The sequence below is a fragment of the Pristis pectinata genome, chromosome 33 (assembly GCF_009764475.1).
Source record: "Pristis pectinata isolate sPriPec2 chromosome 33, sPriPec2.1.pri, whole genome shotgun sequence".
Classification (NCBI taxonomy): Eukaryota; Metazoa; Chordata; class Chondrichthyes; order Rhinopristiformes; family Pristidae; genus Pristis; species Pristis pectinata.
The window spans coordinates 16,856,414-16,872,986 of record NC_067437.1 but is presented as its reverse complement, the minus strand read 5'-3'; the positions used below and the strand labels follow the sequence as shown (position 1 = coordinate 16,872,986).

Genomic DNA, 16,573 nt, shown 5'->3' with positions numbered 1-16,573 from the left:
CTGGCGGACTGAAATGAGGAGAAATTTCTTCACACAATGGTGGTGAATCTTTGGAATTCTTTATTCCAAAGGGCTGGGGAGGTTCCGCACGGTGGTGTAGCGGTTAGCGTAACGCTATTACACCGCCGGCGAGCCGGGTTCAATTCCGGCCGCTGTCTGTAAGGAGTTTGTACGTTCTCCCTGTGTCTGCGTGGGCTTCCTCCGGGTGCTCCGGTTTCCTCCCACATTCCAAAAGACATACGGGTTAGGAATTTTTGGGCATGCTATGTTGGCGCCGGAAGTGTGGCGACACTTGTGGGCTGCCCCCAGAACACTCTGTGCAAAAGATGCATTTCACTGTGTGTTTCGATGTACATGTGACTAGTAAAGAAATCTTCCCTCATTCAAAACAGAAATTCCAGGATATCGGAGGAACCAAGGGATATGGGGCTGTTGGGGAAAATGGTTTTGAGGCAGAAGATCTTGTTGACTTGCAGAGACTTGATGGGTTGAATGGCCTGTTGCTGCTCCTAGCTGTTAAGTGGTCTTATTTTTATTGAGCTGACTGCACACTAAGTTGTATCAAATGGCCACCACTCGTTCAATAAAAAGACCCATTACTTTCTTAGCGAACCTCGGTGTGGGCAATCAATGCTCCGTAAATCTGGAGGCAATGGGTCATCTGAAGATACTGACGTTAAGCCTGCCAAATCCAAGAGCAAGTCAGTAATATATATTGTAAAAAGAGCAGTGATCCCATCACTGATAGCGAGAATAGTCCCCTCACTGCTTTCTGTCTCCCATTCACTGTCATGCCCACAGTGCCAATAAATGCACTGTGCGCCGCTTCACAACGTCAGTCACACTACAGTCGTCAATACACTTCGTCATTCTAAAAACTGACTTAATGAGCCACTATTAAAATCAGAAACATAGAAAACCTACAGCACAATTCAGGCCCTTCGGCCCACAAAGTTTTGCCAAACATGTCCCTACCTTAGAAATTACTAGGCTTACCCAGAGCCCTCTATTTTTCTCAGCTCCATGTACCTATCCAAAAGTCTCTTCAAAGACCCTATCGTATCAGCCTCCACCACCGTTGCCAGCAGCCCGTTCCACGCACTCACCACTCTCTGAGCAAAAAACTTACCCCTGACATCTCCTCTGTACCTACTCCCCAGCACCTTAAACCTGTGTCCTCTTGTGGCAACCTCTTCAGCCCTGGGAAAAAGCCTCTGACTATCCACACGATCAATGCCTCTTATCATCTTCTATACCTGTATCAGGTCCCCCCTCATCCTCCGTTACTCCAAGGACAAAAGGCCGAGTTCACTCAACCTGTTTTCATAAGGCATGCTCCGCATTCCAGGCAGCATCCTTGTAAATCTCCTCTGCATCCTCTCTATGGCTTCCACATCCTTGCTGTAGTGAAGTGACCAGAACTGAGCACAGTACTCCAAGTGGGGTCTGACCAGGGTCCTATATAGCTGCAACATTCTTCTCTAATGTGCGCTATCCCGTTCTGTAAATCTCGACAATAGTCTGATCTGCCGCCCCAAGGCTGCCAGTGGCCTGTCCCTGAATCTTGCTTTTCCTTTCAGCGTGGTCCCAGTGCAGTCTTCCTCAGAGAGGCCGGGTCCCAGCACATCAGTGCGTGCAGGCCAGCATCGAGCAGCGCAGTGCCTCTCCCTGGGGCCACGTTCACAGAGTTAGCTTAACGGCCTTTGAGGCTCCGTCCCCAGACTCGTCAGCTGCCCTTGACCTTGAACGTCTTTGATAAGGTCATGTGGGACATGGTTGCAGCAAGGGTCAAAACCGGAGCAATCTCCGAGTTCAGGGAGAGGTCACGACAAAATTCACCTTGGCTGAAATTTTGCTTTGTTGACTATGGGAAGGGAAGGAATTGGCAGAGGTGGAGGGACAGATGGTCTTAATTTTAGTGACAAACAATTTCTAACACAACAACATTCTAATAATTGCAACATTTTCCCATGCTGCTCATCATCAAACCCTTCTTCTTTAATGATTAATTGTTGTGACGAGCATCGGTGCTTTGTGGCATCTCACTGTTCCTGATGAGCTTCGGGTGATTCCCTTGGGGCAGATATCAGACATCCAGCTGAATGAGGGCGAGTCTGAGCTACCTAGACGTCTGTGCCTCTGCAGCAGTTGGCACCCTGAGTCAGTTGGTGTTGTGTGACAGGACTGTTGCAAACCCTTTGCCAAGGAGTGCACGCGGCCTCCAGAGAGGAGGTCACACCCTCTTGGCTCCGCACAAGGTCGGAGACGGACTCCGCCTCGATCCTAGTCACCTCCTTCGATTGGCCTGATAAAGCCTCAGCGTCCTCCCACGCCAGTGCCCCAGTGGTGGTCCACATCTGTGTTCCCTGGGGCAGTACAGGTGTGGACCCACTCCTCCAGGAAGCCCCCACACCAGTTCCCCCTGGCCTCCTGCCAGACTACAGCCCACCCCTGCCTGATCCACCTCCCCGAGACACACGAGCCTCCAACCCATCTTACTCGTCGCTGTCGGTGCCTCAGACGGTTTACCCTGCGTCTTCATCTCTCCTTTCCTTCCATTTTTTCCCTCCCACTACAACATCTCCCCTTGCTCCTCTTGCTCTGATTCATGCTGTCCTCGAGGGGGAAATGGGCCTCCCCTCATACCCCATAGGGGCAAAACCAAAGATCTCGGCACTGAGAAGCTGTGCCCAGATCTCTCTGTGGTGATACAGCAATGCACACGGTGATGAAGGTCTTTGTTGTAAATTAATTCCAAGCGGATGCTGTAGTCACAACGAAGTGCCGTCACCAAGAGATGTGACGGATCTCCTGTGGCTTCTACTCAGAGGCCGTTTGTACCTCAGTGGCTGCTGTACCCTGGTGAGGCAGTGAACCCAAGAGAGACCCCTACTCTGTGCGGGTGACCCCCTCCCATTCCTCACTGCCCTTGCCTACATGAAGGGCATTGAGTGACCCTTTCATTATCCCTCCTTTGGAGGTTTGTGAAGGCAGGTAGAGAGGATAACGGGTCAATGGTGGGTGAAATCTTTTTAACGCAGCAACTGGTTGGATCCAGTTGTGGCATTGAGAAGGGAGCTGGACAAGTGTCTGAAAAGGAAGAAGTTGCCGGGCTGTGGGGAGGGAGAGAGGCAGCGGGAACAGCTAGATTATCTTTAGACGGAGCTGGAATGGACTCAGCAGGCTGACTGGCCTCTTTTTTTATTAAATATAAACATTTATTCACTAAAAGCACTACAAAAAGACAACCAGTGTCAATACACTACATCTAATGCAGAAAAGAAGAAACTAAGCAAAGACATACTACAGTAGAGAATGCAAACTAATACTAATGAAACACACACGTGACGCTACTCCCGTTAACGCAACACGCAACACTTCAAATAAGAATCGCGTTTGTACCGTCCATGACACACGCGATCCCCTGAGGGGCCCACCGAGCGCGGAACTCAGCCAGGGTGCCCGCGGAGACTGCGTGCTCCCTCTCTAAACACACCCGCGCGTGCATGTAAGCATGGAAGACAGGCAGGCAGGCAGACCAGCCAGTACTCTCGGCCGCCCGCCGCCGCGTCCCGTGGATGGCCAGCTTGGCCAGGCCTCCTTCCATGTTGTAACCATTCTGTGGGTGGTGCTGTAGGTGGGGGATAGAGACACCGTGTCTGGGTAGACGTGGCTGCATGACAGGGCATCACTTTTGGGGTGTGCAGCTCAACAAATACAAAAGCTGAAAATGCCAGAAGTCCTAAGCATGTCATTCTGATGAAGAGTTGTTAACCTGAACCGTTAATGGTGGAGATGCTGCCTGATCTCCTGAGTGTTTTCAACTATTTTCTTCTGTTTTTATTTTAGATTTCCAGCATCTGCAGCTTTTTTTCAGCTAGTTTCAGTTTCTTTCAACGTCCTCACGCAGAGCATGGTGTGTATATGGAAGGAGCTGCCCGAGGGAGTGGTTGAGGCGGGTACAATAACAACATTTAAAAGACATTTGGACAGGTGCGTGGATAGGATATGGGCCAAACGCAGGCAAATGGGACTGGCTTAGGTGGGCATCTTGGTTGGCATGGACCAGTTGGGCCGAAGGGCCTGTTTCTGTCCTGCATGACTCTATGAGCTAACCTTGACAAGTCTTGTGAGGTTTTTTACGGAAGTGCTCCACTCTCCTGGAATTCCTCAATGTTGACCGGAAAATTGCTGGAGTAAAGGGAAAAGGCGAGGACTTGCAGAGATGTGTTAAAGAGAACCTCTTTCGTCAGGATGTGTCCGCTGGGGTTGTTGGATGAGGTCCTGGGAGAACACTAGTAGAGCAGTGATCATCGCAACATATGGTTTGGATACATAGTGGAGGTTAGTGAGCAAATATCTAAAGTAGAACTTCTAAACTAGAGCAGGGCGAACTTCAATAGGATGGGAAAGGTCCTGGCCAGGATCACGTAGGACCAAACATTGGAATAATAACAGTGGGCAACCTTTACAGGCCAGGCTGGTATCTTCTACACAAAGGGAATGAAAGCCACAATGCCCTATTGATAAAGTGCATGGAGAAGATAAAAAGGTGTTTTACGTTGGGCATGAGGGATGAATAACTCCACTGAGAATCGGGCTGCTTATAATTAGCTGAGAGGGGAGCTGAAAAGGGAAATCAGGCAAGAAACAGAGATTAGGAATAAATGGGACTTTCTCATGGTGGTAAGTGTCACTCTTTGGATACCTTAATGCTTGGCCCCCCCAGCTATACATCAATGATTTGGATGAGGGAACCAAATATAATATTTCTATGCCTACTGACAGCACGAAACTGTGTGGGATTGTGTGTTTATGAAGGAAACACAAAGAGGCTTTAAGGCGATTTAGACACGTTAAGTGAATGGATAAATGCATGGCAGTATAATGTGGAAAATTTGAAATTATCCACGGGTAGGAAAACAGAAAGGCAGTGTATTATTTGTATGGAGATAGATTGGGAAGTGTTGATGTAAGAGTCCTTGTACGCCAGTCACTGAGAGCAAACTTTCAAGTGCAACAAGCAGTTACAAAGGCAAATGGTAGGTTGGTCTTTATTGCAGAGGTTTTGAGTACTCGAGCAAGCATGTCTTACTAAGTTTATACAGGCCCTTGATAAGATGGAGTAATGTGTGCAGTTTGTGTCTCTTTATCTAAGAAAGGATCTGCATACCATGAAAGGAGCGTAGGAAAGATTCACCAGATAGCCCAGAGATGCTCTGTTACCGATTCTAGTGAATCTTTCCTATGCTCCTTTTATGGTATACATATCTTTTCTTAGATAAGGAGACACAAACTGCACACATTACTCCAGGTCTGATCTCATCAAGATTCCTGGAATGGTAGGACTGTAGTACATGGAGAGATTGTGTCAACTGGGCTTGTGTTCACTGGAGTTTCGAAGAATGAGGGAGGACCTCAGTGAAATGTGCAACATTCTGACAAGGCCAGATAGACTGCATGTAGGGAAGATGTTCTCTCCGGCTGGGGAGACTAGAATGAAGTGTTGCAGTTCCAGGATACAGGGTAAGACATTTAGGACTCAAATAGGGTGAAATGTCTTCACCACAAGGATGGTGAATCTACATAACTCTCTACTACAGAAGTCTACTGAGAAAGATGGAGGTAGATTTTTAGACATAAGGCTTTATGGGGAGAGAGCAGGAGTATTTGAAATGGAGGATCAGCCATGACCTTGATGAATGGTGGACTAGGCTCGTAGGCCTGATTGGGCTTCTTCTGCTGTTTTCTAGGTTTCTAAGGAACAGAGAGATAATGGTGGTTCACGTAAAGGGGAGTCCAAAGGTCTGTAAGTAGGAAGAGGGTTGCCGCTGATTGGGAATAAAGGTGATCTGTGCTTGGAGGCAAAAGGCAGAAGTGGAATGCTGAATTAATCCTTTGTGTTGGTCTTTACTGAGGAAGAGGCTACTGCCAAAATCTGAGTGGAAGAAGAGGCCAGTAGGGATAACGGAAGTGGAAATCGATGAGGTTGCCCCTGAAGGAATGGTAATACTTAAACATCTGATTCGGGGGGGTGGGGGGGGATGCGGCCTGTGTTGCTGAGGGAGATTTGGGTGAAGATTGTAAAGGGGTGGCCATAAACGTTCAATCCTTACTCAATAGCGAGGGGTCACGGTCTGAAACAATCTTTCAGACCGTGACCCCTCGTTATTGTAAATGTCACACGTCAGACAAAAAGGGGGTGTAAAGGACATGCCACATAACTATGAGCTCACAAGTTTAGCCTTTGGTTGTGGAGCTTTTAGAAGCAACAAATGAGGAAAATGTTAACACGAGGTTTGACTTCATAAGAGAGGCAGCATGGGCTTGCTGAAGGAATATTGTGCCTTTGATGGAATTCTGTGATAAGGTAACGCAAAAAGTTGATGAAAGCAACATGGATGTGTGGATTTTCAGGTGTTTGATGAGGTTCAACGCACGACTGACTAGCAAAACTGAGGCCCATGGAATTGGATGTCGTTTGAAACATGGATAGGACATTGACTATAAGGCAGAGAGTGGTGGTGAATAGTGTTTTTCAGACTGGAGAAAACTAGACAGTTGTGTCCTCTTGGGGTCAATGACCAGCACTTGGATGTACAGGGTAAAATTTCCAAACTTGTGGCTAATCCAAAGCTCGGAGTTGTGTAAAGTGGGGAGGATGGTAACATTGCAAGACGACTGAGGATGGCTGAATGCGAGGACAAAAGGCAGAGGAAAGTGTGAAGTGATTGACTTAGGCAGATGAAATAAGGAGAGACAATACAGGCTAAATGGCAGAACTCTAAAGGATGTGCAGGGACAGAGGGACCTGGGTGTACAAGGGCATAGATCTCTGACGAGGCAGAGTATGCTGAGTGAGTGGTCTGTAAATCAAATGGGATCCTGAGATTCATGACTAGAAGCGGGGAGGTCATTTTGAACCTGTAACCAACACGAGTGACACTACAGCTGGAGTTTCGTATTCATTTCTGGTCGCCACACTTCAGGAAGGTTGCCAAGGTTCCAGACAAGGTCCTTGGAACCATTCCAGCAAATCTTTCAGGAGTGAGGGATCTTGGTTACAAAGAGAAGCTGGGGTTGTTCTCCATGGAGCAACAAAGGTTGAGGAGATACATGGTAGAGATGAACAATATTGTTGGTTTAGAGAAAGTGGACAGATTGAAACTGTTTCTGTCATGGATGGTTCAAGTTTTGTTGAAGTAACATAGAGAGGTGTGGTGACTTTTTATTAAATGCAGGAAGCAGGATCTAGAATTTGCAGGCTGTGGGGTAATGGAAACTGAAGCAGGGTCTTCAAAAAGGAAATGGACCAACACTCGAGAGAGAATAATTTGCAGGACATTGGGAAAATGGAACTGATGAGATTACTCTAGTTGGTGCTGGATGGGTTGAATGGCCTCTTCCTGTGCTGTAATAATCCGATTGCTTTACTCAACTCAGCAGTCATATGAGGGGAGCCATGCCTTGAAATGTAATGTCAGCGGACAGCTGTTGAGATCAGTGCCCGACACTGATCCGGGCTCATCTGATGCCAGCAGCTGGGCAGCAGGAGGACGAGGATGGTGGAAAACCACATCAGCAGTCCCTGTCTGACCTTGTGATTGGAGATTAAAGTGCCGATGAGCTCCAGCTAAACACTTCCTGCAAGGCCACCAACGTCCACCACAGAATCCACTTCACCACCTCTCTGATTCCCCTTCATCCAAAGCAGCTCCATCCCACAGCCCAGTCTACCTTCCAGGACTTGTATCCTAATCCCAAAACACGACAGCCAGGGAGTAGAGATTAATCAACTATTCCCACTTATGAATTTCAATTGTGTCAGTCTTCTGTAAGACTTTCCCTGTGCCAGGGCCCTCACACAGTGCTCCCCCAGGGGGTGCTGTAGGTGGCTCTGGAGCCTGATGATGAGCAGCTCAAGGATAGAAGCTCATGGTCTCCACACCCTTACTGTGCATGGGCAGAGCCTAGACTCTCCTGGGCGACAAGCAACAGCAAGGTAGAGTTGTAGGGGCGGGATCATGAATGTTCACGTCCTAAGAGAAGACAGCCAGTCCACAATCTCCCAAACCCACTGCCCCAGAGTGGAGGACCTGCTCAAAGCCACAAGCAACACTCGTCCCCTCAGCAATGATGTCTGCAGATTGAGCTCCCACTGCAGCCACCAGACATATTAGTGCAAGCAGAAGTAAGCTGAGAGGGTGGCTGCCCAATGCTCGAGCATTGTTGGGTCCACCAGGGTTGAGATGGAACTGGGCACCTTAAAGCTCATTGCTCAATAACTCTTTGCTGGGATCTATATGCCTGAGTCAACACTCAGATAGGTGTGGTAGTACTGTTGTCCGTTCTGTAACCTAAAGAATCTACAATCAAAACATAATTAAACAATACAGGAGAGACATTGGTGTGTGATGGGGGGAATATGTTTATTCCCAGAGGGGCCCTCTGGGTTTCACTGATCTATGTACAAGTACCACACATATCAGGGAGCAGGTTGATAAACACTCTCGGGTCAGAGTTTAACTGGAATTTATTGCTGAGATGGCGGAGGCTGCGTTAAGTGCAATCTCCTAGATTCAGATCTACTGTTTTCAAAATGCTTTTGACGCTTCTGTGGCATTTAAAGTGTAATAGTTGAAGTGTGACATTTCCAAAACAGAAGATAAGTGAACAATAGTGAACTTTAAACCATGTCTCAAGGATTCTGAAATAGGAAATGGAGAAGGAGGGTGCAACCTGCCCACGAGGAAGTGAAGCTTTTGCACTGTGATATTACTGAATGGTGGGGGAAAGCTCGAGGGGTCAGTTATCCAACTATTTTCTTGCGTTCTTGAGTGGAGTCCCCATACGCCACTACATCCTCTTCATCCCTATGTCATACCCATCTCCAACACTGCCTCAATTCACTCACTTCTGAAATTTGGCGATTATGGTGAAGTCCCAGCCATAGTCCCATCCTACACATGTAAGCGTGAACTCATTGAAGTTTGCTGCCCATATCCTAGCCTGCATCAATTCCTTTCCACTCATCTATACTTGCACCTGGTCCAGTAATGCGTCAGTTTAAAAACTCTCATCCTTGTGTTCAAGTTTGATTATAGACAACATTTACCCCTTTCTCTCTGACCTCTTCCAGAGTAAGAACGCTGCAGGAATTGAGCGGTCCACCAGTTCTGGCCTCAGCACATCTCCAGTTTTAGTTGCTCAACCATCAGCTTTTGGCCACTCTGGAATTCCCTCGCTGAATCTCTCTGTCCCTCTACCTCTCTCTCCTTTATCTTGAAAACCTACAGTCTCTGTGGTGTGAATTTCCCCTTCTTTTGACACCATTTACTGTCAGATGTCAGTTCGAAAGAGACTCGTGCCCAACCCTCAAGACTAAAGGGAAGATACACAGTTAATGGCAGAACACTTAACAGCGTTGATGTACAGAGGGGTCTTGGGGTCCAAGTGGCCTCCCTCAGCGTGGCCGCACAAGTTGATAGGACGGTACAGAAGGCAGATGGCGTGCTTGCCTTTGTTAGTCAAGGCATTGAGTTCAAGAGTCAGGAGGTTATGTTGCAGCTTTATAAAACTCTGGTTAGGCTGCTTCTGGAGTATTGCATTCAATTCTGGTCGCCCCATTACAGGAAGGACGTGGGGGCTTTGGAGAGGGTGCAGAAGAGGTTCACCAGGATGCTGCCTGGATTAGAGGTCATGAGCTATAAGGAGAGGTTGGACAAACTCAAATTGTTTTCTCTAGAGCGTCGGAGGCTGAGGGGAGACCTGATTGAAGTTTATGAAGTTATGAGAGGCACAGATAGAGTAGACAGCTGGTATCTTCTTCTCAAGATTGAAATGTCTACTACTAGAGGGCATGTATTTAAGGCAAGAGGGGGAAAGTTCAAAGGAGATGTGCAGGGCAAGTTTTTTTTACACAGAGTGGTGGGTGCCTGGAATGCACTGCCAGGGGTGATAGTGGAGGCAGATACAATAGAGGTGTTTAAGAAGTTCTTATATGGGCACATGAATATGCAGAGAATGGAGGGATATGGTCCATGTGCAGGCAGGAGGAATTAGTGTAACTAGGCATCATTAACTTAATTAGTTCAGCCCAACATCGTGGGCCAAAGGGCCTGTTCTTGTGCTGTACTCTTCTATGTTTTATGTACTACTACCAAGCAGCCAGTCAGATTAAAGAATTCTCAAAGGTAGTAAACTTAGAAGTAAAATACACAGTTTTTTTTAACAAAACTTGTAAGCATTTTACAGAGTGAAATGATGACTGGAACATGCAGACAAGGTTAAGATAGAAGATGAACTCACATTTTACTTTTCATTAAAATTAATTGCATTTTGAAGTACTTATCAGCGAGAATGACAATCCAAATGCAGAGGACAACAAGATGGAAATGTGGCTTGCATACTATTAAAAGCTCAGTAACAGCTCATGCATCAAAGCAAAACCTTGTTAGATTTCAGTGATGAGAATGGTTTTTGTTTGGACACTGGAACAGTTACAGCACCGACAGGGGTCACCCAGCCCATTGAGACTGTGCACCATTCCAGTAGAGCAATCTCATCAGTCCAAGCACCAGCTCTTTCCCTAGAGCCCTGCAAATTATCCTCTCAGATACCTATCCAATTCCCTGCGACAGCCCCAATGGGCAAGGGCAGGGAATTACAGATCATATCAAGTATATAATTAAAAAAAAGCTTTTCCCTCATATTTTCTGTATGTATTTTGAACAAAATTTTACATCTTTCCCTTCTGGTCGTTGACTGGTTTACACAGAGTTTTTACCTTATTGTGAACCATCCATGTCTCCTCTTAACCCTCTTTATTCCAACATAATGGTCCCAGTTTCTCCAGGGATGAGTAGATGAAAGCCCTCATCCCTGGAACCCTTCCAGTAAATATTTCAGCACCTTCCCTTGGGCCTTCACATCCTTCCCGAAGTGTGGCACAGAAATTAGATGCCGTACCCCAGTGTTTTATGCAGGTTTAACGTAACTTCCCTGCTTCTCTGTGCTTCCAGCAATGAATCCTAGGGTCCCATTTCCTTTACCACCTGCTCCCTCAGCGTGCCCTTCCCCTCTCAACGATTTATGCACGAGTACACTCCGGCTCCTCTGTTCCTGAACATGCTTTGGCAGCCTGGAATGTTTCAGGTAGCTGAGAGCTCATCAGCCTTAATATTCCATCTCTCTTTCCACAGCTGCTTCCCGGCCTGCTATGTTGCTGCCTTTTCTATCTTTATTTCAGATTTTCTGCATCTGTTGTTGTCTTTTTGCTTTTGGAGGAGGTGACATGTTTACTTCAAGTGTAGACAGCCTTTTCTGTTACCTCCTGTCGACTTGGTCCTGTATGTCCCACTGTATGACGTGAGTCCCCAGTCATGTGACAGCTCCCTTTCAACTTCTTAACTCCGACAATGGATACCATACATTACCTCCCAAGAACATCCTTTCTCCAGCACTGTAACTGCTCCCTTATAGTTTACCAACATACATTCTTCTTCTATTCTGCTTGGATCATCTTGTCCTTCCCTCATCGCAGACCGTACAACTTCCTCCTCTGTCACCATTGAATGCCCCGATTCCTTCGTGCACCCTTTTTTTCCACTTCTAGCAGGCTGGTGTCCATCTTCCTGGCAATTTGGTGTAAGCCCTCCCCAACCACGCGAGTGATCCTCCTGCACATTGGTCCCAGTCCTGTCAACCTCAAGCAGAGCTTCCTCTCCCAGACTGACCCTAACGTGCAAAAGCCTGAAGCCCTCCCTCCTGTGCAGCCTTTAGTCACACATTAATCTGCCTGGTCTTCTTTCTTCTACTCTGGCTGGTGGCTGACGCTGGGAGTAACCCAGAGGTGGACACCTTTTGAGGTCCTACCTTTTACCTCCCTCCTTGTCCCTCAGCCCCAGAACCTGCACCTGTAGTATTCCCAACCCTTGTTTGTTCCAACGGAATCCACATATTTGGGCTCCTCCCCTTCCCCTCGGACTGCTCTGCAACCTCTCCATCCTTTATCCCAGCACCAGGGCAGCAACCCACCCTGTGAGACTTCCATTGAATGTCACAGAAACACCCTTCAGCTCCCAACTCCGCAATCTCCTATGCCCGCTGCATTTCTCACCTTCTCCGTAACCACCCTGCCTCCCCCCTCCTCCCTCTGCATCCCCCAAGGCATGACACTCTGGTCTTCACTCCCATCACACTCCCTTCTTGCCCTTTCAGATGGTCACCCACTAAAGGTGTGGGATGGACATCCCCTGGAATGCACGACCCAGGAAATTCTCAGATTCCCCTATGCTCTGCAGTCAATCGACCTGCCCCATAAGTTCCCAAATCCTGGCCTTGATTTGAAGGCACTTCCCATACCAGTAGACCCCAGAACACACGAGTGTTCTGACGTTCCCACACATTGCAGGAACTGCAGACAACAAGATCTCAGCTGTTCCACTGAGAAGTAAAAAAAAAGACTAATCCCTTTTGGAAACACTTATTAAATCGTTACCCTGATGGAATTAACCCTGTCATTTATCACATAGAAACAAATATTGCTGGAAATACTCAGCAGGTCAGGCTGCATCTGTGGGAAGAGAAGCAGAGTTAATGCTTCAGGTTTACTCCCATCTTCTGTATACATCCTTTACCGCCCTGTTTAAGCTGGAGGTGTTGGAGAGCAGCAGCCTCTTCCACTTGACCAGATGCCGCAGCTAATCACTGTGCAGAGTGATTTGGCACTGATTGCCTGATATATCAAAGCAGCACTCACACACCCCCACACAGCACGGAAACAGGCCCTTTGGCCCAACGTCCATGCCGACCAAGATGCTCATCTAAGCTGGTCCCATTGGCCTGCATTTGGCCCATATCCCTCTAAACTTTCCCTGTCCATATATATGTCCAAACATCTTTATTTGTACCTGCCTCAACCCCTTCCTCTGGCAGCTCGTTCCATACACTCACCACCCTCTGCATGAAGAAGTTACCCCTTGGGTCCCTTTTAAATCTTTCCCCTCTCACCTGAAACCTATGCCCTTGAGCTTTTGATTCCCTTTCCCTGGGTAAAAGACCCTCTCTATGCCCCTCATGATTTTATACACCTCTATAAGGTCACCACTTGGCCTCCTTTCCCCATCACCAAATTCCCACACTCACCCATGTGTGGCACTTGCGCTCTGTTAAAGTCCTACAGTGTTCACCGTGGGCTGAAACACTGCCTGTAGATTACACCCGACTAGGCTCCTAAACTGTGTAGTCCCTGGAGGAGTCAGAAATCACTGACAGCCACTGTAGATTTCCTCAGTGTGTTCCTGCTCCAGTAACTGGCATCAAGTTCATGGTTAGAGAACCGAAATATCAACCGTTTTTCTCTCTCCGCAGATGCTGCCTGACCTGCTGAGTGTTTCCAGCATTTTCTGTTTTTCCCTCAGATTTCCAGCATCTGCAGTATTTTGCTGTTCAATTACCTTTTGCTTGATGTAATAGTCATAGCTCTGGTCATACAGCACGGAAGCAGGCCCTTTGGCCCAACTGGTCCATGCCGACCAAGATTCCCATCTATGCCAGTCCCACTTGCCCACGTTTGGACCACATCCCTCTAAACCTTTCCTATCCATGTACCTGTCCAACACTTTTAAGTGTTGTTAATGCACCTGTCTCAACCACTTCTTCTGGCAGCTCATTCCATATCTTGACCACCCTCTGGGTGAAAAATTTGCCCCTCATGTTACAATTAAATCGTTCCCCTCTCACCTTAAACCTCTGCCCTCTAGTTCTTGATTCCCTAACCCTGGGGAAAAGACTGTGCGCATTCACCCTGTCTACACCCCTCATGATTTTATGCACCTCTATAAGATCACCCCTCATTCTCCTATGCTCCAATGAAAAAAGTCCCAATCTGCTCAATTTCTCTCCATTACTCAGTCCCTCTAGTCCCGGCAACATCCTCGTAAATCTCCCCTGCACTCTTTCCAGCTTAATGCCATTTTCTCCCCAGTATTTTAGCTTGTTAACCGTTGATTTTAAACGAACTTGCACCGCGCTGGACAGGGGACATACAATGGTTAAGTATTCCTGTGCTAATTTCAAGAAACAGTTCAGCTTTACATCGCCTGGGTAAATGGGTCAGTGAACGACAGATGCAGTACAGCGGGGCTGGCTGTTCACCAATCAATGTGGGAACGATGAATCAAAGGGAAGGGGGTTGGTAGAACAGAACCTGGCCAAAGCGCTGGTCGAGAAAGTGGTTCACGGCTTATACTGTGTAAATCCATTGTATCATCGCCAGAGCAGGCGACTGAAACCCTGGGACGGTGGCACACTGGTAGTCCTGCATCAGAAACTTGGATCTTAAGGCAATTGAATTATTCTCTGTTAAAAACTGAAAGGAAACTGTATTTTCAGTTAATGGTTCCAAATCCCAGGGACATTATTAAAATTAAGAAATTGCAATGTTTCTCATCATTACTACAGAAAAGCATCTAAGTAAATAATGTAAATGGATTTGGTAGACAATTGGATCCTTAAATCATTCTAAAATACTTTGTGACATAAATTCATCCACAGCCTGCTTGATACTCCAATAAATCTCTTCATCGATTTGCAAATCCACCCATTCTAGAGACAGAACGCTAAAAATAATCTGAAATGAATCATGAAATTCCTAACACATTCCAAATTAAACCAATTCCATTCTAAAGCTGTCAGCCCCCGAACATACAACGGTCTATTCGTTGACATAATACAATAACGACCTCAAGGATGATTCTTTCTGTTTCTTTGTCTAAGACAAGCGGCTAACTCTTGCTTTTGCCTGTGGCAATGTTCCCCCATGCAGGGGTCGCCGAGACAACACCTCCTCCTCTCCAACACTGCGGCAACAGGGGTACATTCGGAATTACCCGGCCGACCGAGAGGCTCCGGGCAGCTTCCCCCCGGCGCAGGCTCGCCTTCCCCCCGGGCAACGTTACCCAGACAGGGCTGGGAGACGCGCTATCCGACACCGGTGGCACCGTTGCCCGAATCACCTTGCGTCTTGCGCCCTTGGAACAGCGTCTCAAACCGGCCAGAGCTTTCAGCCAAGCACAATTTTTACTTGGGAGGGGGGAAAAGGGGACAAAATTTCGAGGAATTTCTGCAAATATTTCAAAGTTACCTGTTCCCAGTAACAGGGACCGAATTCTGGACGAAAAACGGAGCAGCCGTCGGAGAGGAGATCAGGTGTCCGGGGCTTGGCAGGGATTCAGGGAATTGGTGCTCACGGCTCGGGCTGTAACATCAGACCAGCGGCTCCGGATGGAAGGGGGTCACTGCGGCGGGACAGTCCTCAGCGACCCCACACCATGTCGGTCTTGGTGGGGCAGCGAGGCTGCCTGAGCGCCGGGCTCGCTCCCACGAACACAATCCCCGTCTCCCTCCCACCTCCCCATAGGACCCAGTTTAAATAGACGCGCCCTCTCTCCCTCTCTCTCCACTGACCCTTGGCTCCCACTCGGGGCAGCGGCTCGGAGCTGGGCGGAGACACACACCGCCGCCCGCAACGCGCACCTCCTCAATTCTCACCCCACTCCTCCCTCCCTCCTCTCTCCCCGCCCCCTCCACCGTCACAACTGCTGCCTTTATGTAGCGTCCGAACCCGGGGGGAAGGGAGGGGTGACATCCCCAGTAGAAGCCGAACATACCTGACAGACTGGGGGCAGAGAGGTGACAGAACTTGGTCAAAGGGGTGAAGGTATTTAAAATGGCAAATAAAACAGAAGGTATTTAAAATGGAAAATAAAACAGGAGAGAACCGGGGGGGGGGGGGGGTAGGGGGAGGGGGGGAATAGACGTGTGGCCAGAACTGGAGGCAGGGATAATGTTACACAATCAGGGGTAGAGGTGAGGCGAGCACGGTCTTTTCCCCCAGCGAGGGGAGGCTGTATCTGTGCCGTATGACTTTGTGGCTCTATTCTGCCAACGGCTGCTTGTAAAGTCCAGATCTGGGTGGGGGGGGGGGGGGGGGGAGGCTCAGGGGTCCCATCCTGGCGGTGGTCTCTGCGCCGTCTGACCGCACCACGTCTCAGCCTCCTTCTCCCAGACCAGCCTCAGTGACTGCACCAGCCCTCTGTCACCGTGTTGGGCTGAGCAAACGCCCTCGTCAAATCCAGCAATTGGTATTGATGTTGGTTTACTATTGTCACATGTACCGAGGTACCGTGAAATAACTTTGCGTGCCATGAGACAGATCATTGTGGTACACAAGCATTTGGAGGTAGTACACAGAAAGCAGAAAATCCTCACTGCTGGGTAAACTGGGCAGACGTGGGCACATTAAACCCCACCCCCAGGTTTGCTAATCAGGGGGAGAAGAGGACTCATTTCAGCAGTAGGATTTGGGGAGGGGTGGGGGAACCAGCTGCAATATTTCTGAGGACCCAAACCTAAATGGGAATGTGGGTGGGGATCAGGATGTAAGGAGGCTTCAGGAGGACGTGGCCAAGCAGAGACAGTGGACAGAGATGGAAAAGTGTGGGGTTATCCACTGGGGCAGAGGCAGAAGGGTGGAAGATACTTAAAACAATTGGGAAATACTGATGTTGGA

General features: G+C 48.2%; 1 protein-coding gene across 1 annotated transcript in view; it reads right to left on the bottom strand.

Annotated features, from left to right (window-relative positions):
• Window positions 1–15,470, bottom strand: part of LOC127585587 (GTP-binding protein Rhes-like) — a 46,426-nt gene extending 30,956 nt beyond the window's left edge. The window contains exon 1 of the mRNA XM_052043171.1: window positions 15,146–15,470. The gene's annotated coding sequence lies outside the window, so the exon portion shown is untranslated. The remainder of the gene's footprint in view (window positions 1–15,145) is intronic.
• Between the last annotated feature and the right edge of the window lie 1,103 nt (window positions 15,471–16,573).